The sequence below is a fragment of the Chrysemys picta genome, chromosome 1 (genome assembly GCF_011386835.1).
Source record: "Chrysemys picta bellii isolate R12L10 chromosome 1, ASM1138683v2, whole genome shotgun sequence".
NCBI lineage: Eukaryota > Metazoa > Chordata > Testudines > Emydidae > Chrysemys > Chrysemys picta.
In genome coordinates this window covers 332,376,658-332,402,095 of record NC_088791.1, presented here as the reverse complement: position 1 = coordinate 332,402,095, position 25,438 = coordinate 332,376,658, and the positions used below count along the sequence as shown (strand labels likewise).

General features: G+C 43.9%; 1 protein-coding gene across 2 annotated transcripts in view; it reads right to left on the bottom strand.

Moving 5' to 3' along the window:
- ME3 (malic enzyme 3) overlaps window positions 1–25,438 on the bottom strand; it is a 189,458-nt gene that overhangs the window by 94,300 nt on the left and 69,720 nt on the right. The window lies entirely within an intron of this gene.

The following is a 25,438-nucleotide window of genomic DNA, read 5'->3' as shown; positions in this document are numbered from 1 at the left end:
CCTCTGAACCCTGTTTATACAGTAGTGCACTCCAGATGGATATGCAAAAAATGCATTATAAAACAATGGAAAGAGACTAAGATCTTCTGAGAGCAGTCCAAAAAATATTTCCCAAAAAAGCATGCCTGATATTGCCCAACTAAAACAGGAAGAAAAGTGTATTTTTCTCCTTTGTACTTTTGACATTTAGTCTCCAAACCTGCAAGGCTTCTGAAATAATAGAGAATAAAATCAACCTTGGACACCAGCTCTAAGTCAGTTCTGGGCTGTACAATGAAAATATTGTGGCAAAGCAGGGAAAAGGCTCACAGCTACTACAAATGTCAAAGTTTAGCTACAATGGATGTCAAAGAAAGAGATAATCACAAGTTCAAGCCATCTATTTCCTACAAATACAGAAGAGTGACAAGGCCAGCAGAAATGTTCAGCATTAAAGCAAGGCTTGAAAAACCCACATGCCCAAACAGAATGATCAATTTGGAGAGACTTATTAAGGTTTGGGAACAAAGCAGCTGATTTCATCCCTAGAGGGAAAGGGACAAACCTAGAAACAAAGAAATCCAGTGGCTGCTGCTCCTTTAGAAGAGAACTGGGTATAGTTACTGGCATAGCTATGTCTGTTAGGAGTGTGATTTTTTTAAATCAATATAGTTATGCCGGTAAAAACCTTAGGGTAGACAAAATTATACCCATATAATGTGCTTTATACCAGTATATCTTATTTTGCTTCACTGAACTAGAATATGCTATACTGAGATAGGAACTTTTATACTGGAATAATTACATCTACACTAGGATTTGTTTGTTTGGGGTTTTTTCATTTGTTTTGTTTTTTGCTGCTTTAACTACAGTTACAGCAGTAAAAGTTTGCAATGTAGGCAAGGCCTCAGTCACACAAGGAGGAGTCTGTGGCAAAGCTCGGAATAAAACCCAGGCTGCCAGTCCTCTGGGAGCATTGCTCCAGTAAGGTTATTAGAAGACTTAAAACAGGGATCGGCAACCTTTGGCATGCGGCCCATCAGGGAAATCCACTGGCGGGGCGGGACGGTTTGTTTATCTGGCCATGGTTCGCTGTTCCAGGCCAATGGGGGCTGCGGGAAGCGGCAGCCAGCGCATCTCTCAGCCCATGCCACTTCCCGCAGCTCCCATTGGCCTGGAACAGAGAACTGCGGCCAGTGGGAGCTGCGATTGGCCGAACCTGCGGACGAGGCAGGTAAACAAACTGTCCCAGCCTGCCAGCGGATTTCCCTGACGGGCCACATGCCAAAGGTTGCTGGCCTAATAGTAGGTCTGTGCAAAGAACCACTTGGTAAAACGGTTCTATGCACTGAGTTAATACAGCATAGAATAAACTTGGAAACAGACAATGTCCCAGGTCAAAAGCTTTGATTCACTGAGGTTTTTTGTTTTGTTTTTGAGATTCAAGAGTTGTGCCTAAAAGCCATATTGCATGGGTCATTTTTCTTGTGTTGATATCATTGGTAAGTAATGTGGCTACCTACTTCCTAAAAGAGCTAAAACCAATCAACAAGCATTCTGATCATTTTAAAAAACATATGGAAAATGAATCATTGTAGTGGATGGCTATCACTTCATGAAAAATAAAACAAAAAACAAATGGGAAAATCCAACCACTAGCAAAGCATAACATTACAAGGAAACTTGTTGGGGGGGCGGGTATTGCTGTAGATTCTAGCTCTAGTTAAGCCTCCAATGTTTAGATGATCATGATGGTCCTTCTGACTTAGTCTGTGAGTCTATGTTCATACCCGCTCTTATTTGAGAGGGCATTTAACGAGTAGATAGCAGCTTCTTTGCAACTGTATCCCATTCCCCATTTTCCAAGACGGGGAAAGGAAGATACAAAATGTCAGTTACAGCAAAACTACAGGGCCTGATCCTATTACTACTAAAATCAATGGAACACTCCTACTGCCTTTAACAGGAGCTGGATCAGGCTGTTGGAGTCTGATCTTATAGGAAGCCAAGTGTTATGTTGAGGGCATGCAGAGACGTTAGATAAAAACATAAAAATGCTCTTGCTGGAAGTTTTCCATGAAACATAACTTTATTTTTTAGACTCCAGAATGATAACACACAAGAACCTCAAAACAGAAAGAGACAAAGCAGGCTGCTCCCCAAAACAGAGAGGCACGTCACCCCTCTTTACTCTAGGCTGTCTGCCTGCTTAGCAGACTCTGATTGCACACCTCCTTTCAGAGCCCCTGACTGCAAACAGGACCAAGAAACCCCAGAGAATTTAAAGTAAGGAATCACAATTTTAACAGTTTTCAATACACCCCACTGAGCACCCACAACACCCATTAAAAGTCAAAGCCAGATGTAGGTGCTCAGGACCTCTCCAGATCAAGGCCTTAATTTGCATTGTCCTTCAAAAGCTCTGTATCCTACAATGCAACTAATTCCCACAGTACCTAGCAGTCCAGGGGCTGGTTGGGTGGCAGGACCAGTGATTCTGTTACAGGGAGCCATGGGCCAGTGCTTAGGAAACATGGCACAGAATGGCAATTTCCCTGTCTGATGAGAGCAATGTGATTGGCAATGAACATGGGTGAAATTAATTTACCTTCCCAATCCAATAGGGACAGAATTCATCCTGTAAACCACAAGCAGGTCTGTAGCGATACTGTTCCAGTCTATGGGCTGCAAGAGTGGCCAAAACTCCTTTGCAACCACTATTTGGTCAAGCTTATGGGAAAGCCTTACTGAATGTAATGAACTAAAAACAATTGGGTTCTACATAGACATTTAATAGGGTTCTATAGATGCTCTTTAAAATCTGTAGAGAATAACATCCTTTCCATAGGTATTTGGACCTATAAAATTCTATAGCAGGGCTATACTTAGATTGTAAACTCTTTGGGGCAGGGACTGTCCTTTTGGTCCATTTGTACAGCACCTAGCACAATGGGTCCTGGTCCATGACTGGAGTACCTAGGTGTTAGTATATACATGCAATAATTAAATAATAATAATAAATCTCTATTAAATTCAAATAATAAATTCAAAGTTTATTGTTTTCTGCTATGGTCAATAGCATTTTCCATAAGGGGCCCGCTCCTCTGACCCCCTCTGCACCAGCCAACTAAAGGTGGGTGCAGAGTACCAGTCTATCATGCATGGGATAGGGGAGGGATGGCGACCACACCTTGCACAGCTCCCATCACTCCTCAGTCCTTTCCCTGCAGAGCTCTATGGCAAAGCTTTAGTGGCACAGAGGGGCTTGCACAACCCCTCCCTTGCCCTACAGGAATTGTATTTTTTAAATATATATTGCATGAGTGGCGCGTGAGCCCCCCCTTTCAGGGAGGCTAGCCCCGCGGCCCCGCCCCTTCTACCTGAGCCCCCGCCCCTACTGCCCCCCATCCGCTGGAGGTTGGAGGAGCCCCGGTTGAACTGCCCAGGGCCACCGGCCGCCCCCAGCGTTGGGCCGCCTGCAGCACAGCCACAGCACAGGGCCGCCGGCCGCCCTCAGCACCAGGTTGCCGGCCGCCCCCAGTGTGGGCCCCAGCACTGGGCGACTGGCCTCCAGCGGCAGCTGAGCTCCCATCAGCTTGGGGGAAAGGGCGGAGCATGGGCAGGACTTGGACTTAGGGGAGGTTTAGCCTCACCTGGCATATTATACCTGCTGCCCATGATATATTATTTGTATAACATGGATCGAAGGAGCATGAAGGACATGGGGATGGTGCCCTCTGTTTTCTTATATCTTGTGGAGTATTGCCATTTTGATTTTTTAGTAAAAAACTAAAAAAAAAAAAAAAAGACAGTACTTGTTGCTTCTGGATTTTCAGGCGGCTTTACTCAGCATGTTTTGAGATCTCCTCTGAAACCCCAGAAGGATTTCCCATTACACATTCCCACTGATTATTGTTGTGCAAACCTTTTGTTGACCATGATTTACAAATTCCCTTTTAACAGTTTCTCTCTCTGGGTTCAAATCCCACGCTCCTGGTCATCCCTTCTTTACAAACCGGTGCAATTGTTGTTGGTTTCTAATCCAGTCGGACGGTAGTCCTTCCTCTCCCACGGAAACTAGGAACTTTCAAAAACGATCATTTAGCAGCTCAACTTTTCCTTTGCTTTGTAAAGACCTTTAGTACAAATATCGGAGTCTGGGGATTTAACTAGAGAAAGGTCCACTGACCTAATTATGGCATCAAGTGTATTAACTGCCATTGGGGCTGTAATGATATTTATTGCTTTGTGCAAGTTTGATTTATTTGGTTGGGCTACAACCCCAGGACCAAATACTGCTCTTGTTTACACCAGTTTCACAGCCGTGCAACTCCAAAGACTTCAGTGCAGTTACTCCTCATTCATGTTGAGTAAATGAGCACAGAATTGGGCCTATAAATTAAAAGAAGGTCCCTGTCCCAAAGTGCTTGCAGGCTAAGGGCTCATCCTGCAAACTCAACACAATTTGCATTTCCATGATCAGGACATCCCTAATATTAGATGCGAAACAATGAAAGAGTGACAAACAGTCAGGGGCACAAAGGCGAAGTACTGATAGTCCATGGCATTATTGGAAAGTTTGTTTATTTCACATTTTCTTCCACGTGTTAATTCAGAACCAAAGTGTTTACAAGGTTTTATTTATTGAACCATATGAACAATTTTGTTGTAAAGATCCCAAATCCTCACATTAGCCCTGCAGACCCCAGTGATGGGGTTATGCATGACACTTAGCAGAGAGCTCATTACTATTTCCCATGGGTTGCCAGGCCCCGGGGCACCAATTTTTCCTCACAAAAAAACAAACAGATCCATATGTTAGAAATTATAAGAGTTTTGACTCCCTTTAATATCCAGGCAAACAGATTTTCAAAACAGGTCTAGGAAAACTCCATAAAGAAATAATTACTAGTCCGACTGAATGCTTTTATAAGGGATCTTCCAACTGTATATATATTTAAAAATACCCTTACTAGTGTATTAGAAGGGGATATTGAGATGTTTTGATAGATAGTTTTTCCAAGGTGACTGTCAGGTAATAAATTATCGTAATTGGTTCTTAGAAAGCTCGAATGTTGGCCTGATTCATTTCCTGTTTCTTCTGAAAAAAGCCCCCAGCATTACCATAGGCCTGAGAAATAAAAACAACACTTATAGAGGCTGATCCAATAACTATTCAAGTCCATGGAAACACTTTCATCGATTTCATTAGTATTAATTCAGGTCCATAGTTGTTTTTCCATAGGAGATTCTCAGAGGGCTTTATAAACACCAGTTCAGTAAGAACCCTCTATACCCCAGTGAGATAGAGAAGTAATACTGTACCCATTGTACAGAATGGGTAAGCTGAGCCTAACGGGCACTCTGGGGTAGAACCTGGAAGATGACAGAAGAGACCTGACACATTATTATTTGTATTACAGTAACAAAGAGGCCCCGATCAGAATTGGAGCCCCATTGGGCTGGACGCTGTGTATACAGAGTAAGAGACAATCCCAGCCCTAAAGAGCTTAACATCCTAATACACCCACTTGCTGCATCCTGTCATAGAACAATCAGAAGGAAAAGGTAGGCGAGGGTAAGGCAAGCAGTAATGAGACTGTCAGCTTACATATACCAGCTATGTGCATAGCTAGATCTCAGGGAAATATTCTCCACATAAGACCTCTGCATCCTGCATTGGGAAGTCTCTCAATTCAGAAAGAAAGAAAAAACCTGACCCCAAACATATTGAAACATGAACTGGTGGCTTTCTGGTTCCTAGGCTCACCAAAGCTTCTGGCGGAACAGTTCCAAGCTCAGCCAGTAAGGGGCTCTGTTACACACATTATTACACTACCCCTAACCTTCTGTGGAGTTACTTGGGGATAACCAATTCCTCTAGTAGTGAAATACCACAACATCTCCAGTTTCATTTGCTAGGATCAAAGCTATAATGTTTGAGATCTTCTAGAGCATACGTTGATCACCAGCTGAGGGAGGGAGGTGGCTGATGGAGCTCTCCCTGACCCTATGGTATAGTACTTCATAAGTAGATACATTATGCTATGCATAGAATAATAGAATCACAGAAATGTAGTGCTGGGAGAGACCTTGAGAAGTCATGTAGTCCAGGAACTATGCTCAGGCTGGACCAAGAAAGACCATTCCTGACACGTGTTTGTACAACTTGGTCTTAAAAACCTCCAATGATGGGGATTCCACAACCTTTCTTGGAAGCCTATTCCAGTGCTTAACTACGCATCATGTCTTCCTTTGAAACATCAGGCAACAGCCATTGTAAGAGCTCCTCTAACTAGATGGAACATTTCTCAATTACAGTACAGCAGTCTTTATGATCTTATAAAGTCATGCTGATCCCAAGTACAGTACACACTCCCCCTGGACAAAAAGAATTCTACTTATTGAGGACTGCAAATATAAAATATAAGTATGAAAAACAGCCCCCCATGTTCAGGTCAAACAATCAAACCTGTATCCGGACAAAGATCAAGGCAACATCAAGATTTAAATTTGATCCTGAAATTTTGAATGGAAAGAGTAGAGTTTAAAAAGTCATTATTTGAGCTTGTCTGGTAAATGCCTCTGTTATGCAGACAGCAGATCATACTTGCATGTTATAGGGATTCCAAACTATTGAGAGTAATAACTTCATTTAGAGATCCTAGACACAACTGGAAAGCTAGCTAGCTAGTTAGCTAATTTTACTGTTAGCACAGGATCAGCACTTTAGTTTTTGGAGGACAAAAGTCTTCATGCTTACAGCACACAACTAATTCACTACAACAGTCATTCTGCCCCTTCTAGGTTTGCCCCTGTTTGAAGCATTTTGAGTTTGCCGTAGTGGTGGCCAGTTGTAGTCCTATGCACTTGAAGAGCATAGATGGAGTCTACTGTAGGTCACTGCTCATGCCATGGTGCCACAGACTAGCTTTATTAATTACTTGTATCACGGAGAGGCTTGGGAGCCCCAATCCTGGACCAGGATCCCACGGTGCTGCACACTGTACAAACAGAACAAAAAGGCAGCCTTGCGATACAAGTAGGGATGGGGTGTGTGTGAAATCCTAGCCCCACTGAAGTCAATGATAGTTTTGCTGCTGATTTTAATGGGATCAGGATTTCCCTTACCGTGATCATTCCCACATCAGGAATAACTACAACTGCAAAGGACCCCAAATTCAAGGGAAAGTATGGACATGGGGAGACTCCCTTTTCTGACAACATCTCAGTACACTGTAGTGCTCTCTATTCACTGCTGTGAGATCTTGTGCAAGACACAGTCTCTGTCCCTCAGTTTCCACAGCTGTAAAATGGGGTCATACTTGCATCCTTCACAGCCCACTGAGGGACATCATTAGTATATTCACCTCTACCTCGATATAACGCTGTCCTCGGGAGCCAAAAAATCTTACCGCGTTATAGGTGAAACCACGTTATATTGAACTTGTTATATCCGCTGGAGTGTGCAGCCTCCACCCCCCAGAGCACTGTTTTACCGCGTTATATCAGAATTTGTGTTATATCGGGTCACGTTATATTGGGATAGAGGTGTATAAAGCACTTTGACATCCTCAGACAAGAGGTGCCACAGAAATGGGAAGCATTAAGTCTCTAGACCCTGCCTGTCCCATCTTATCTTAAATGTGAAATTTCCTCACATCTTTTAAGTAAAACTAATACACTAATGAAAGTAATCCTAAATACTGTTTTCTCTATGTTATTTAACCACCAACACTCTAAGATGTAGAGCTGAATCTCTGAGACCCAGTGACAGTGCTGAAGCTAGCTGGGGGCTGAAACCCTGTGCCCTGTGGGCTGAAACCCCGCCCCCACCCCCAGCGGGGCTGAAGCACAAGCCCTGGCTTCCTGTGTGAAAGGTGGAGACTCAGACTTCCGGGTCAGCCCCTGGGGTGGGAGTCACCCTGCCTGCAGGTCAGCCTTAAGTACTTCTGGCCCAGCTCTGACTCTGCCTCCAGAGACTTTGCCTGCAAGGACTTCACTCCTTGGTTTCTGCCCATGGCCCAGTGAGTCTGATGCCAGTCTTGCAAGTTAGCTAGCTCCCTTTTCTGGTCATAAAGGAGCTATTTCAACAGGAACGGGACAAGTTCCACAGCACAGGGAAAACATTTGTAAGTGCAAACAATAAATATCAGATATGGATAAATTTGTAATGTGACCATCAGCTTTCAAAACAACAAAATCCACAGAGTGATGATAGCAAACTTCCTTCAGCAAGTTCAACCACTATAATGGTTGAAGAACATCAAGAAGGTGATGTGAGTAAGATACATAAAGCTGTTATTAACCTTGCAAAATGTAGTTAATATGAAGACAGCTATTTGAATTTCGGTTTGGGAGATATACCTCAGCCACAGTGTGTAATTTGTGCACAAGTGTTATCCAATGAATGTCTGAAACCCTCCAAATTACAGAGGTATTTAATTACAAAACATGACATCTATAAGGATAAGCACCATTCATTTTTTGAGCAAAAGGCCAAGGAACTGCTTGGTACTAAAGCAGTAATGAAATTCACAACTATTGCAGATAAAAAGCTTTTAAGGTCATACCACATAGTGGTGTAGAAAATTGCTTAAACAAAAAAATTACATACGCTTGCTGAGATTTTGATAATGCAATGTGCTATTGAAATAAATAAGGAAGTATTTGGAGAGGAGAAGGCCAAGGTACTGACAAAAATACCGACATCAAATGACTCTGTCAGACGACGGATCATTTCTATGTCAGAAGACACAGTTTCTCAGTGTATTGATCAGCTGCATGACAATGATTTTGCTGTACAACTAGCTGAATCCACAGACATTTCAAAAATGTCCCATTTACTTGCCTATGTTTGGTATGTGTAGAATAAGAAAATAAAGGAAGACTTTTTGTTTTGCAAAGAGCTCAAGACAACAACCAAGTCAGATGACATTTTCAAACTGTTAGATGATTTTTATAATTTCAGCAGAAATCAGCTGGACTAATTGCATTGGGGTCTGCACTGATGGAGCTGCAGCAATGACCCGAAAGCATTCTGGTGTTGCGCAAAAAATAAAAGCCGTTGCACCTCGCACTATTTGGACACACTGCTTTTTACACCGAGAAGCACTTGGTGCAAAAGATATTGAACCAGGTCTTCACAGTGTTCTGTACACAGCGGTAACCCTGGTTAATTTTATTAAATCCAGAGCAACAAACTCTAGGTGTTTTGCTGAACTTTGTGAGGAAGTGGGTGCAGAGCACCATTCCTTGCTCATGCATGCAGAGGTGAGATGGCTGTCTCAAGGCAGAATGCTTGCCTGTATATTTAATTTCAAGGAAGAGTTATGTATTTTCTTAGTCGATAAGAAAACTGAATTTGCCAAAGTGCTGAAAGATGATGTGTGGCTGGCAAAACTGGATTACCTCACAGACATATTCAGTGAAATGAATAAATCGAATAAAACTATGCAAGGTGGGAAACACTAATTGTATTGCCCAGCATGAAAGAATTGAGGCATTCAAAAGAAAACTACAACTCTGGAAAGTTCGTGTCTGTGGGGGCACTGCTGATATGGTTGAGCTCTTACATTCTTTCATTCAGAAATGAAACATTGACTTTGACGTCATTAAACCTCAGCTAGCAGCGCATCTGTCTGGTCTGCTTAACAAATATAATGCTTATTTTCCCAAACTCACACCAGAACAAGCTGCTACAGATGTGTGCACTACAAACACCTTTAGTGAGAACACTGAAGCTAAACTTCCATCTGCTGTTCCATCAAAATTGTTAGAAGAGCTCATTGACATTTCGTCAGACAGTTTCCCTCAGAACCAGGTTCAAAGAAATGCCCCTAGAGACATTTTGGTGTGAGTGTTCCGAAGCATACATCACAGCATCTTCTGCAGCGCTGAAAGTTTTGATCCGCTTTAGTACCACCTACTTAAGCGGAGCTGGATTTTCAGCCATGACATCAATGAAAACAAAGTACCGAACCAGGATGAACACTGATCATGACATCGTGTGTGCTCGTCAAAGATATGCCCAGGTCTTGACAGAATTGTTGATCAGCACCAACAACAAGTTTCAGGCTGAGTAAATAAAAAAATAATATTCAGTTTGTTTTTGTGCCTATATTATCCTTTTATGTATATTTTGTGTGTGTGTGTGTAACTGTATAACAATCCATTTAATACAGCTTTTAATCTATGGGATATGCAGAAAAAATGTTGTTGTGGCACAGGTGGGCCTTGGAGTTTTTGTAGCATTGTCGGGGGCGGGGCCTCAGAAAGAAAAAGGTTGAGAACCCCTGATTTAGAGCCTCCTTCTGCTCCCACTAGTCAATGGGACATTTACCTGAGCAGGATTAAGCCTTTAGTTTCTTCTACCCTTTGGCATTGGGACTAATTCCTGCCTCCATCTTCCCTTTAGAACAGTGGTCACCAACTGGTCGATCGTGATCTCCGGCCGCTAAAAGTCCAGCGGTGCAGCGGGGCTACCACTAAGACAGGCTCCCTGCCTGCCCCGGCCCCACACTTCTCCCAGAAGCGGCCAGTGCACCCCCGCAACCCCGGGGGAGGAGGAGGCAGGGATCTCTGTGCGCTGCCTGCAAGCACCGCCCCCGCAGGGCCCATTGACCACAGTTCCCTGTTCCCTGCCAATGGGACCTGTGGGGGCAGTGCCGGCAGAGAGGGGCAGCGTGCAGAACCACGTGCCTCCCCAGCACCTCGTACCCCCTCCTGCACCCTGACCCCCTCCCAGAGTCAGCACCCCATACCCTCTCCTGTACCCAAAGACTCTGCCCCACCCTGGAGCCCCCTCCTGAATCCAAACCCACTCCCAGGGCTTGCATCCCTCACCCCTCTTGCACCCCAATCCCTTGTCTCAGGTTCAGCCTAGAGCCCCCTCCCATACTGCGAACCCCTTGGCCCCAGCCCAGAGCCTGCACCTCCCCCACACCCCCCAACCCCCTGTCTCAGCCTGGTGAAAGTCATTGTGGGTGGGGGAGAGCGAGCAACAGAGAGAGGGGGGTGATGGAGTTAGTGGGGCAGAGCTTCAGGGAAGGGAAGGGGCTTCGGGGAAGGAGTGGGGTAGATCCTGGGTTGCCCTTAAATTCAAAAAGAGATCTTGGGTGTAAAAAGGTTGGCGATCGCTGCTTTAGAACGAGCTGTGAGAGAGAGGAGCCCTTTGTGCTGTTCTGATTTGGCAGCTGTCCCCGAGCATCTGAACTTCTCTCTTTTCAGCTTGAGGACATTTTTCTTTCTCTTCCCCAGCCTCCCATAAGACTGCACCATGGTTGTCTTCAGCCTGCTGCAATTTTCTTTTCTTTCAAGGCATCAAATGCCCTGCGCCTCTTTTTTTTTTTCTGAAGAGTGATAAATGAATAAATAAAGAGAGAAACTATATATGTTACTCCAAGATCATCTTTAGTTCTGGAAGGGCACTAGGCTGGGAAGCAAATCTGCTTCTCAGTTTTAACTTGTGTGTATCTCTCTCTCTCTCTGTTGCTCACTCACACACACTTCCTTCCCCGCCTAGCACGCTTACAACATTAACGGCCGTCTTTGTCCTGACGCCTGGGGGTGTTATTTTGCCAACACATGTTTTGTTCAAATGCTGGACTCAATCCAGACACCTCTATTGACGTCATAAAGGAAAAGAAGCTAGCTTTCTGTGACTGCCCTCTGACCCGAACCATCTCATTCTAGACTTTGGCCTGATATTTTAGTATAGTCCATTTTGATTTCATCCAAAGAAGAGCCAGGATGTCTAAGTACCAATAAAGATTTCACTTGACCTTTGACTTTTGTAACCCTCATGATCCTCGTATGCCCTCTTCCTGCACCTTGTGTTAATTATCAGCCTTTGCTGTGTTCATTCTAATTACATTGTGTCTAAATTTTATCCTATATATATAGTATTAGCCAGATGGTCAGGGATGGTGTCCCTAGCCTCTGTTTGCCAGAAGCTGGGAATAGGCGACGGGATAGATCACTTGATGATTTCCTGTTCTGTTCATTCCCACTGGGGCACCTGGTACTGACCATTGTCGGCAGACAGGATACTGGGCTAGAGGGACCTTTGGTCTGACCCAGTATGGCCATTCTTATGTTCTTATTATCCAGCATGATGGGGCCCCCATACAGAATGGGGCCTCTGAGCACTATTGTTATATAAATATTAAACAATGTCTCACACTTCTATTGCACTTTCCTTGCAAGCAGCTCTGAGCATTCCACAGACATTACTGAGTCCCAATGCCTTCTAATCTTCATGCCTCTCATCATCCACTACACCCATTTCTGCACCCTTTCTATCTCTGCTCTGTCATTTCCCCAGAAGGTCTGATCAGAACTGTACACAGTATTCCAGGTGAGGCCATACCATAAATAGCTTTATAACATTTTTATTATTATTGGATTTGGTAAAATATTCTTTTTTCAAAAAGTGCCCAGAGCACTAGAGAGGCACCTACCACTATAAATCAAATAAATAAATGAAAATAAAGTCTCTGAGATCATGCAATGAAAAGGGCTAAAAATCTAAGCTATGCATCTCCTCCTCCTCCAATTGTTTTTGATCAAGGACACCAATATAAAACAAAGACTAAGTTCTTCCAAGAACAAGATGGGAAGAAAATGTCTTGCATTGTTCAGTGATGAAACCGACAATAAAAATGCTTTCATGCTGCCAGTTGTCTGATAAACATTTCTATGAAACAAGAATTGTGGCAGAGATTTTATAGAATGTGTGTGTCAGTTTGCTTTACCATATGTCGATCAAAACAGCGATTGTTATTAGAAAGCCGTAAATCACCCTTCTGGTAAAGCTTCAAATAGGTTTAATAAAAAGTTTCAATTTTTGATTCCCCTAATATATGGAGATATACCTTCCTCATAGAACTGGAAGGGACCCTGAAAGGTCATTGAGTCCAGCCCCCTGCCCTCACTAGCAGGACCAAGTACTGATTTTGCCCCAGACCCCTAAGTGGCCCCCTTAAGGATTGAACTCACAAGCCTGGGTTTAGGGGGGCCAATGCTCAAACCACTGAGCTATCTTTGACCCCTGAGATTGGCAACCTTTGGCACGCGGCTCACCAGAGTAAGCAGCCTGGTGGGCCAGGCGGCTTTGTTTACCTGCCGCGTCCACAGGTTTGGCCCATCGCGGCTCCCACTGGCCGCGGTTTGCTGTCCCAGGCCAGTGGGGGCTGCGGGAAGTGGCGCAGGACGAGGGATGTGCTGACCGCGGCTTCCTTGCCCTAGATGCTATCACCTAAATGTAACGATATTGTTCTTGGCACAACTGCTGGCTGTCCAGCACAGCACAGCCATTGCTACAGCCTCTGCCTGCTAAGAGGAAGACTGGCTGAGGCCAACAAAGCAGTTTCCTTCCTCTGGCAATACAACTAGTCACTTTGATTATATCGCAGAGTAAGTCAAGTGATTCAGAGGTGAACCGTGACTATAGCAGGGGAAAACAAAGAGTGTTTATTCAAGGAATCTAGACTAATGTTAAAAATCTTTAATATGACGATCCTGAAAGGGAAATGGCAGAAGCAGCGGCACAGGAGCCAGCAAACAGAGCTAAAAACAGGGGAGTGGAGCGGGAGTTCGGGGGAAAGTGTGTGGCTTTTGGTGTGGGTGGGTGGGTTTCTTGGCAGGAGTTTAGGAGGGAAGTCTATGACAGCTACAGAGGCAGCAGTGGTAGTGACCAATAGAATGGAAGGGACAATGAAGATGACTGGATGTGGAAGCTGGGGGCAGTCTGCTGATGGGGGAAGGGGAAAGGGTTCAATTGCTCAAGGGGCTTGGCTACTTAAAAGGGCTTGGAAGGATGGGATAGTGGCCAGGCTCCTGCCGGGGCCTTTTATAGGCACCTCCTGCTGTACTGGGCCGACCGCTGATGTCACCCTGGCCCAGCCCACCAATCAGCAGGTGCCACTGCAAATGCTGCAAGATCCCTGCAGCATCAGCACCAGCACATCCCTCGCCCGGCCCTGCCTCTCCCCACCCGGCGCCCAGCCACAATGCAATAGCTGCCGCGCACCAGAGGGCAGCCAGGGACCCCCCAGATACAGCTGTGTGGGAGGGCTGGCTCAGAGTCAGCAGGGCTGTCTCTGTGCCTGCTGGCAAGGAACCCTCCATGGGGATATTCCCTGGGCAGTGGGGCCAGACAGCTGCTTTCTAGGGGGGGCATTGTCTGTTCTGCCCTGGGGCCTGGAATTGCTGTCAGTGGGCCTATCTGGGGGATGTACATTATCTTGGAGCGAGTATCTGAAAAGTGCTTCGTTTGTATGAAGTGCTGCTTGACAGATCTGATGGAAGGGAAGATCCAAGGTCTGGAGATGCAGGTAGAAACTGTGGTTGAGTTTTGAGGGGGATTTGAATGGATAATGGCGGGAAGGCAAGAGGAGGCTGAAGGGAAAACTCAAGACTTGCAGATGCAAGTTGAACTGGAGAACTGCGAAGATAGACTGCTGGATGAGGAAAGTGGCCAATGGAAATATGTGACTAAGAGACCCAGGCAGAGGAAAAGACTGCTAGTGAAGGAGAAATAGAGATGAAGAACTGGTTTGCTGAATCGGAGAAGCAGCCAGTAACAGAAGGTCGGAGAGCAAGGAAGAAGAGAAAAGCAGCTAGCCCTACAAGAAGAGGGGAAGAGTCAATGAAGATAGCCAGAATTTGGAGCCCCAGGAGGATACAGGATGACTTGCAGAAGACTGCAAATGAGAACAAAAGGCAAGAAGACTTCCAGCCAGAAAGAATAAAAGGAGGAAGGCTGGAGAATTGCACCAACACCAGGAAGAGGCAGGTCTACATGACTGGGGAGTCTCTACTAAGAACAGACAGATCTGTCACCAGAGCTGATCCCAGGCACAGAAGGATGTGCTGTGCACCAGGAGTTGAGATATGGGCTGTGGACCTGAGGCTGAAAGGATCCAAATGGGAGCAGGAAAGAATCCACTGATTGTCCTTCATGTGGGAACAAATGATACTGCTGGATTCTTGCTGGAACATATCCAGGGAGACTATGCCAGACTGAGGAAGATGCTTAAAGAAATGGAGGCTCAGGTGATCTTCAGTGGGATTTACCTGTCCCTAGAGGAGGAGAGTGAAGGCAAGACAAGATTATGATGATCAACAGATGGCTCAGGCAATGGTGCTATAAGGAGGGCTTTGGGATGTTCGACCACTAAGAGGCATTCAGCGGACAGAGGATTGTTCTCCTGGGATGGACTCCACTGAGTCACCAGGGGAATAGATTTCTGGGATGGAGGTTGACACAACTGATTAAAAGAACTTTAAACTAGGAATTCAGGGTAGACAGTTGGGAGATGCTCATGTAATCGCCAAACCTGATTCTAATATTGAGTGGGTGAAAAATCAAGAGGATACAGCAATGGAGAAAAGAAGAACAGAGGGTAGGAGAATGGATATCAAGAGGAACGATAGTGTCATTGGTATTGGCACTAACAGTCAGGTAGGAGATACTGGCAGTAGAATGACTGTACCTAATCAGCTGAGGAATCTGGGCGAAGTGAAGCAGAAACAACTAAGATGTCTGTACACCAATGAGAGGAGCCCGACTAGCAAACTGGAGGAACTAGAAGTACTGGTGCAGGATGAGAAACCAGATATTATAGGGATAACAGAAACATGATGGAATGATAGTCATGACTGGAGTACAGGTATTGAAGGGTATATGCTGTTCAGGAAAGACAGAAGAAAAGGTAAAGGTGGTGGAGTAGCATTGTATATTAATGACAAGGTAAACTGTAAAGAAATTAGAAGTGATGGAATGGATGAAACAGTATCTGTTTAGGTCAAAATCACTTTGGGGAAGAAAGCTAACAGAGTCTCTACTGGGATAGTGCTTGGGGTCTGTTATAGCCTCCCAGGATCCGATCTGGATATGGATAGAGACACTTTTTATATTTTAATTAAACAAATTCTCCTGGGAATTGTGTGATTATAGGAGACATTAATAGGAGGGGCAAGTGCTACTAATAATAGTAGGGTCCAGATATTCCTGGATGTGGTAGCTGACAGATTTCTTCACCAAATGGTTACTGAACCAATAAGAGGCCATTTTAGGTTTAGTATTGGTAAATAGTGAGGACCTCCTAGAAGAACTGATTGTAGGGGACAATCTTGGTTTGAGGGATCATGAGCTAATTCAGTTTAAGCTAAATGGAAGGATCAACAAAAATAGGTATGCAACGAGGGTCCTTGATGGAATTACTTAAAGTCAAAGTTGCAGAAACTACCTGAAGCCTAAATCCCAAGCAAGGGGGAAAAAATGTGTAGGGAACATTTGGAGACGAAACTGGATGAACAAGCATCTCAAACAGGTGATTAAGAGAAAGCAGAAGGCCTACAAGGGATGGCTCAGCAAGGAAAACTACCTCTTGGAGGTCAGAAAGTGTAGGGGAAAAGTGAGAATTGCCAAAAGCCAAGCAGATCTGGACCTTGCAAAGGGAATTAAACCAATAGTAAAAGGTTTTTGTGCCATATAAATAAAAAGAAAAGGAAAGAAGTGGGACCGCTAAACATGGAGAATGTGGTGGAGATTAAAGATAATCTAGGCATGGCCCAACAGCTAACCAAATACTTTGCCTCCATTTTTAATAAGGGTAATGAGGAATTTAGGAGTAGTGGCAGGGCGGTTTATGGGAACAAGGATATAGATGTAGAAATTACCACATCCATGATGGAAGTCAAATTCAAACAGCTTAATGGGAGCAAATCAGAAGGCCTAGATAATCTCCATCCAAGAATATTAAAGAAACCGGCACATGAAATTGTAAGATCAATAGCAATGATTTTTAATGAATCCATAAACTCGGGGGGTCATACCCTATGACTGGAGAATTGCTAATATAGTTCCTATTTTTAAGAATGGGAAAAAAGTGATCCAGGAAACTACAGGCCTATTAGTTTGACATCAATTGTATGCAAGGTCTTAGAACAAATTTTGAAAGAGAAAGTAGCTAAGGACATAGAGGCAGGGCGAGTGCAACCCATTAGGTGACCTAGGCGGTTGCCTAGGGTGCTACAATTTGGGGGATGGCAACTGTGGCGGTATTTTGGCGGCGGGACCTTCCACCACCTCTGTGGGGGGCGGCATTTCAGGGCGGGACCTTCCGCCGCCTAGGGCAGCAGAAAAGCTGGCGGCGCTCCTGCATAGAGGTAAATGATAATTGGGATAAAATACAACATGATTTTACAAATGGTAGATTGTGCCAGACCAACCTGATCTCTTTCTTTGAGAAAATAACTGATATTCTACACAAAGGAAATTCAGCAGATCTAATCTACGTGGATTTCAGTACGGTATTTGATATAGTTCCATATAAGAAATTATTAGTTAAACTGGAGAAGATGGGGATTAATATGAGAATCGAAAGGTGGTAAAGGAACTGGTTAAAGGGGAGACTACAATGGGTCATACTAAAAAATGAACTGTGAGGCTGGAGGAAGATTAGTAGTGCAGTTCCTCAGATTCCATCTTGGGATCAATTTTATTTAGCATTTTCATTCATGACTTTGGCAAAAAAAGTGTGTGCGCTAATAAAATCTGCAGATGACACAAAGTGCAAATATGGAGAAGGACTGCAATATATAAAAAGATGGCCTGGAAAACTGGAGTAGAAAAAATGGGATGAAATGTAATAGTGCAGAGTGTAAGGTCATGCCCTTAGAGACTAACTAGAATTTTTGCTATAAGCTGGGGACATACTAATTGGAAACTACACAGGAGGAGAAAGACCTGGATGTACTGGTAGGTCCCTGGATAGCTATGAGCCTCCAATGTGATGCGGCTGTGAAAAAGGTTAATGCAATCCTAAAATGCATCAGGCGAGGGATTTCCAGTAGAGATAGGGAAGTGTTATTGCCATTATACAAGGCACTGGTGAGACCTCATCTGGAATACTGTGCGCAATTCTGGTCTCCCATGTTTAATAAAGATTAATCCAAACTGGAACAGGTGAGAGAAGGGCTACTAGAATGATCAGAGGACTGGAGAACCTACCTTATGAGAGGAGACTTAAGGAGCTTAGCTTGTTTAGCCTAACCAAACAAAGGCAGAGAGGATATATGATTGCTCTATAAATACATCAGAGGGATAAACACCAGGGAGGGAGAGGAGTTATTTAAATTAAGGGCCGATGTTGGCACACAAATAAATGGCTATCTACTGGCCATCAACAAGTTTAGACTTGAAATTAGATGAAGGTTTCTAACCATCAGAGGAGTGAAGTTCTGGAACAGTCTTCCAAGGGAGCAGTGGGGGCAAAAAATCTAACCAGTTTCAAGACTGAGCTTGATAAATTTATGGAGGGGATGATATAATGAGACTGCCTACAATGGCATGTGGCCCATCTCCGATTGTTAGTAACAAATATCTCCAACGACCAGAGCTGGCACACTAGATGGATGGGGCTTTGAATTACTATAGTGAATTCTTTTCCAGTTCTCTGGCTGGTGGATCTTGCCCACATGCACAGGGTCTAACTGATCATCATATGTGGGGTTGGGAAGGAATTTCCCTCTGAGTCATACCGGAAGAGACCCTGGCAGTTTTTCGCCTTCCTCTGCAGTCTGGTGCATAGGTCACTCGCTGGTTTAAACTAGAGTAAATGGTGGATTCTTTGTAACTTTCATATTTAAATCATGATTTGAGGACTTCAGTAACTCAGCCAGAGGTTGGGAGTCTATTTCAGGAGTGGGTGGGTGAGGATCTGTGGCCTGCAATGTGCAGGAAATCAGACTAGGTGATTATGATGGTCCCTTCTGGCCTTATAGCCCATGAATAGCATTGATTTGATCCATGTGCTGTGTGGCTTCAGCAAACCTCTGTCCATACATCAAACCCGATAACATGCAATACTCCAATTAATTCTTGGCCTCAGTTGAGCAACTCCCACCTTGCTGAAGTTGCACCAGATGGTGTGCTGTGTTACAATGCCCATTGGGGTCCACAGTAAGTGACAAGGCCAAAATAATTTCTGCTTACGACCTACTATCGAGGATCTGATCCTGGAAGATGCAAAGTGATCATTGCTTCTACCTCTTCAAAGGCAGGTGCTGGAGCTCAGTACATCTCTGCCTCAGACCCCAGAGTTTGGATTTTATTACCTAGGGGCTTGATTCTTCATTGCCCTGCACCTTATGCAGTCAAGGCACTAGTGCAGAGTAGGTGTAAAAGCTACTGATCAGAAAGGTGAAGTTTTGGGCCTACTTAAATGACTTCATAAGGTACAGGGCAATGGAGAATCAGGCCCCAACTAGTCAGCGCTGAAAGGCTTGTGTATGTCCTAGGGAATCTAAAGTTAAAGAGAGGCTGACATGGATCCAACAGTGCTCGATGGACATGTGATGTAGTATGTACACCTGATAGTTATATTTAATGTGGCCTTTACTGCCTTTTGAAATGAAACTCATATGTGACAAATGTGCTGCGTACTAAGCAATTCCCACAAGGCCAAATCCTGCAGCTTCTTACCAGGCCATGAAAGGCTCTACTTCAAACGCAGCAGAAGCACTGTATTGACACTGTCCAATGAGGCCAGGAAGTACCGGTAGAGGCCAGAGAGCCAGCTCAGATACTTAGGAGAAGGGCATCCTAAGGACCTATATTGATAGACTTCACAGACCCTCATGTCCCAAGAGAGTGAAGAAAGTGAGTGAGAGAGTGTGTTCAGTGTGAAAGAGAGAGGACAGGATGAACTGTGAGGGTGCGCATGGCCAGTGGGTTTGTGAATTGCACACATCCACAACCCCACATGAAGTGGATGGGGGAAATCCAACAGGTGGTAACAGGCTGACCAGCTGTGCCATACACTACCTAATGGGAGAACTCCACTGCCCACGTGCCGGTGTGTTTCCTCCTTCTTTGACTTCAGGTTTGCACAGCATCCAGAATTTCATCCCGACAGCAGTTTTATTTTTTATCTTCTTCCATTATGTTTGAGCCATAGTGTACCTTTTACACTCATGGGTTCAAAACCCCAACCCTCTTCATCTCTTCCTTCAAGCATTCCTGGGGACTTCCTTTCAAAGAAAATGCAAGACGTTTAAATGCAAAGTCAGTCCCAGTTTTTAATTCCATAATCAACAACTAACAAGTTAATTTACAGACCAAGAATGGCTACACATGAACTGTAGTAATATCATTCAAATGAAAATAAAATAATCTAATTCCAGGATCTATAAAATCCTGGATATAGGGTGTGGGCCTCCCATGAAAGTCAGTGGAAATTTTGTGCATGTTATAGCAGTAACACAGCATGGGTGTTCCTGTGATGATTTCCTGATGGGGTATTTTTGATTTTTGTAAATATTAGCATGAAATATGCGTGTGTCAGAACCCAAGGAAACAACATGCATTTAGTGCCAAACCAGCAAGGTCAGCTTTGCTCCTCTTGGACCAAGTATTAAATACATTTCCCTACTTGACCTTGGTTAATATTACAGCTTATCATGCACTAAACTTTATTAAAAACAAAAATATCTGCCACTTAGTCCTCATAATAAACACGCCAGAAATATCTGAAATTTCTCTGTCTTACAAAAGGTACCACAAACAACTAACCAGCATCTACTTTCATCTCAAGATGAGCTTCTGGGTGCAAAGTATGAATTTCACCTAAAACTAGAACTAAGCATCATTTTTGCTTGACAGATTGAGTTAACAGCAAGAAAGTGAATACTATGGGCTTGTTGAACTGGAAGAACAGTGCTTCCCTAACAGTCAAAATTGATATGTAGTCTTGCACAAAAAATGCCAATTTTCACAGAAGAATAATACAAAGGTGTAATATGAAAGTCTATCCAATTTTGAAGGGTACTGATTGTAACAGGACTTTTGAGAGAAGGTAACAAGTATTTGTAAGGTACAATGTTTAGTGGTATAGTTGTTATTAAAGATGGTTAAAAATTGTTCAACAATGTTTTTAGCTAACAAAAATACCAAAGATGTTGGGTGTTGGCTTTTGGAACTGTGGTGGTTTGGTGTTTTGGGGTGCGGAGGGGTTCTTTTTGAAAAACCAGAAATCGTACACAAATTTTTTTGAAAAAAAGGCAATGCAATTTTTTCTTGTCTTTCTATATTTTCCCACAGAAGATATTTACCACTTTCCAAGCAGCTCTAGTTGTTGTAATAAATCTCTTTTTGAAAGCATTTAACTGTCTAGCCATTGATTGCTATTTAACAGAATATCAAAGTTAGAAAGGACCTCAGGAAGTCATCTAGTCCAACCTGCTGCTCAAAGCAGGACCAATAATCCCCAGACAGATTTTTGCCCCAGAACCCTAAATGGCCCCTGCAAGGGATTGAACTCACAACCCTGGGTTTAGCAGGCCAATGTGCAAACCACTGAGTTATCCCTCCCCCCTTCTACTCACAGCCCCCTAGGGGGGGGGTGGTATCTGCTCATCACCGCTCTCTCCTCCTTCTCTTCCCCTCCCTCTCCCAGTGTTCCTATGCCGGGAGGGAGCAGGGAGAAATCTGGGCGCCACCCCAAGCAGCACTTCCCTGCCAGCCGGGCGCAGTTTCTGACTTTACACCGGCAACACACACCTCTCTGCTACCATATAGCACCGCCCTTGACCCTGGTACTCCGGGGCGATTGCCTGGTGGAGCCCACCCCTAAGGCTGGCCCTGGCTATGGGCTTCAGAGGGAGTAACCAGACCAGGCGGCCATGGAGAGATTCAGCCCCTATAACATATAACACCACAGGTGGGCCTGGGATATTATTCCATTGTACTGACACAAGCCTCTTACCGGCACAAGTGTCATTCCACTGGATTCAGATGAGTTACTCTTGCTTAACATGTGTAAGGAGGAGGAGAATCAGGCCCATAGTCTCTGCCATGAGGAGCTAGAACCAGCTTGGGTAAGAAAACACAAAGCCAGGAGAGATGATATTAAGCAAAGGAGACAGAGGAAGCCTTACATAAAATACAGCTTTGTGGTGAGGACAAGAGTCCAGAATATGTTATCGAAGAAGAGGTGAAGCCATTTCTCTGTCTTTGCAGGGTTATGAGTTAACTGATCATCGGGGTCCATCCAGCAAAGCATGAAGCTCAATGGGATTACTCAAATTCTTGAAGTTAAACACAGGCTTAAATTCTTTGTTGGACTAGTGCCTTGGTTATGGAATGTAAGTAAATGATTACAAACAACAACTTCTTTATTGTATACTTTGTTTTTAGTAAACACTTAAGATGAAACAGTAGTCAGAGTAACATGTACCTTTGTGCGTGCAAGAAGCACTGCTACCATGATTAGAAATACACAGAGTGTGTTTTTTCCACCAGAAAAAGGCCGATATGCATGAATAATACTAAAGCTTCTAAGGACCATGCTCAAGTCCCCAGCCAGCTTCTGATGCCCGGTTAAGTCCTTGGTCCTAATTTTCAAAGCAATCAATGGATCAAGCCCTAGCTACACCAAAGGCTGAATTTTAATCTATGAACCACTGTGACAGATGTGTTCTTCTGGGACAAGGCAGATCACAAAGCCCAGGATGAAGCATTTGAGATCTGGGGACAAAGCATTCTCTGTCGAGGGGTGTCCTCAATCTTCCAGAGGAGTGCAGGCAAATCCAAAGTTTGACCATTTTAGGAAACATGGCAAAATCTTCCTCTTTGAAAAACCCTTTTCACCCACAATTCACATATCCTTTTTATTCCCAACCCCCTGCCAACTCTGCCTCCTTCCAAGAAAGACCCCCCCCCAAACCAAAAAAAAAACCTATTCCTAGCAAAGTCTCTACCTCATAAAGGGAGAAGTCCCAGAGACTCCATGAAGTCCATTGGGGACTTTGCTATTGACTTTATGTGGAAGACACTCAGATACTATGATGATGCTGGGCAGTATAACACACTAAGATAGTGCTAGTGTATATCTCATGCACAACACTTTAAAGCCAACTTAAAAGGGTTTTCTAAAATCTGAGCAGAAAACAGAAGCTGGCAGAGTTGTTTCAAGCATGGTGCAAACTTTGCTCAGCCAGGATCTGTGACTGAAATGATGAAGTTTGTGGCTGCAAAAAGCCACTGCCACACCCTGTATGTCCTGAAAAGAAAGAAGAAGAGAAAAGTGAACTAAGACTTCTTTGTTCCTTAGCTGGGGGGTATGGCTTAGTGGCCAGCCCAACCCTTCTTCCTCCAAGTTTAGGCAAATACTGAACTCCAGTTGTGAAATCTTGGCTCCACTGAAGTCAAAGGCGGCTCCCACTGACTTCAATGCAGAGTGAATTATAAACAAATTGTGTCCCAGATCTGAGCTATGGCCTTGAACAGGCTCTACTGACTCAGTTGTTTTTTGTCATGTAAACGAGTCCTTAGTTATATGGCTGAAATTTTCCAAAGTGACCTTTCAATTTTGGGTGTCTAACGAGATTCCTAGGGACTGGTTTTCAGAGGCACTGAGCACCCAAAAACTCCCCAGGGAGCTGTGTGTGTTTAGTACTTCTAAAATAACAGGCTGGAGATTTCTCAAGCTGGGTATCCCCAAATGAGACACCCAAAACCAAAAGTTACTTGGAAAAGCCTCTATTAATGGATTTAATCATTTAATTTAATGGAGAGAACAAACAAACAAACAAATCACAACACACCTTTTCAAATTTAACCACCTAGACTTTTCAACAATTATTTTTAGTTTAGAGGAATAGGAAACATTAATCCGCAGATATGAATAGCCTTGGATACAGATGCATTCAGTTAACATGGTTTTGTCAGCAAATCTGATTACTTGGAGCTGTCTTGGAGCCTGGAACAGTGCCAGTGGAGTGCTTGTTTACTGTGTAGGTCAGTCACTAAAAGAGATCCTTCTGCTTCCACCCACTGCCAAATCACTTGGAAAGGTGGCTGATGAAAACAGCTTGCTTTTATTGGTTACAATGCAATTCTTTCAGTGCAATGCTCTCTCCTCTCAGACATATTGTCAGCATGTACACAGGCTGGCGCTTCGTGACTTCAGTAATGAAGTCACCATAGAAATGAAATGACAGGCATTTATGACCTCTCAATAGCCTTTCCCGGTTTTGACATAAACTCAGCCTCAGTGTTATTTTGGCAACAACTGGCTTTTTTTGAAAACACTCAAATAGCTGGGCAGTTCAGATGGAATCTTTTCTTAGGCCAAATAAATCTTGTCCCCATTGTAGCCTATGGGAGTTTTGCCACTGGACTTCAATGGAGCCACAACTTGGCCAATAATACATGTAGATTTGCTACTGTTACTCAGGCCTGCTTTAGGACCCTGCTGTTTGATTCATTCTGTATTGGCTTGTTTCTACTGTAGAGGGAAGGGCAATGTGACCAGATAGACTCTGGAAATAACATTGTTATTCATGGGAAACTAAACACTAAGAACTGAGTAAGATCAAGGAACATCAAGATCTGGCCTCACTAAAAACAAAACAAACTATGCTCCAATTATGCGGGTTGGGGTGGGGAGGGATTTTAAATTCATGAATAGGTCAAAAGCTTTTTTTAAATTACAGCCTCTCCTGCATCTGGCTGTTGGGGCGACAGGGACAGTAATACATTTTTCACAGGAGCTACTTAACAGGGTATGCTGCTATTTAGTTAATATAGGATTTATCCAATTGGAGTAATCATTGGTATAATCATGCCCTCTTGAGGAATGTCCTCTACAGTCTATAAGTGTCTGTGAGGGAGCGGTTTCCACCTTTTCCAAGGATGCAGCAGAGAATTTGTCTCCACTATCTGTGTGGATTTCAAGTATTCTGTTTGAAGCACAGGGACATAAGAACGGCCATACTGGGTCAGAGCAATGGTCCATGTTGCCCAGAATCCTCTCTCTCAACAGTGGCCAGTACCAGATGCTTCAGAGGGAATGAACAGAACAGGGCAATTATTGAGTGATCCGTCCCCTGTCGTCCAGGCCCAGCTTCTGGGAGTCAGAGGCTTAAGGACACCCAGATCAGGGGGCTGCATCCCTGATCATCCTGGCTAATAGCCACTGCTGGATCTATCCTCCATGAACTTATCTAATTCTTTTTTGAACGCAGTTATACTTTTGGCCTTCACAACATCCCCTAGTGACCAATTCCACAGGTTGACCAAGCTTTGTGTGAAGAAGTACTTCCTTATGTTTGTTTCAAGCCTGCTACCTATTAATTTCATTGGGTGATCCCTGGTTCTTGTGTTCTGTGAAGGGGAAAACAGCACTTCCCTATTCACTTTCTCCACACCATTCATGATTTTATAGACCTCTGTCATATCCCCTTTTAGTCATTTCTTTTCCAAGATGAACATCCCAGTCTTTTTAATCTCTCCTCATATGGAAGCTGTTCCATATCCCTAATAATTTTTGTTACCCTTCTCTATACTTTTTTCTAAATTCTAATATATCTTTCTTGAGATGGGGTGACCAGAACTGCAAGCAGTATTCATGGTGTGGGCATACCATGGATTTATATAGTGGGATCATGA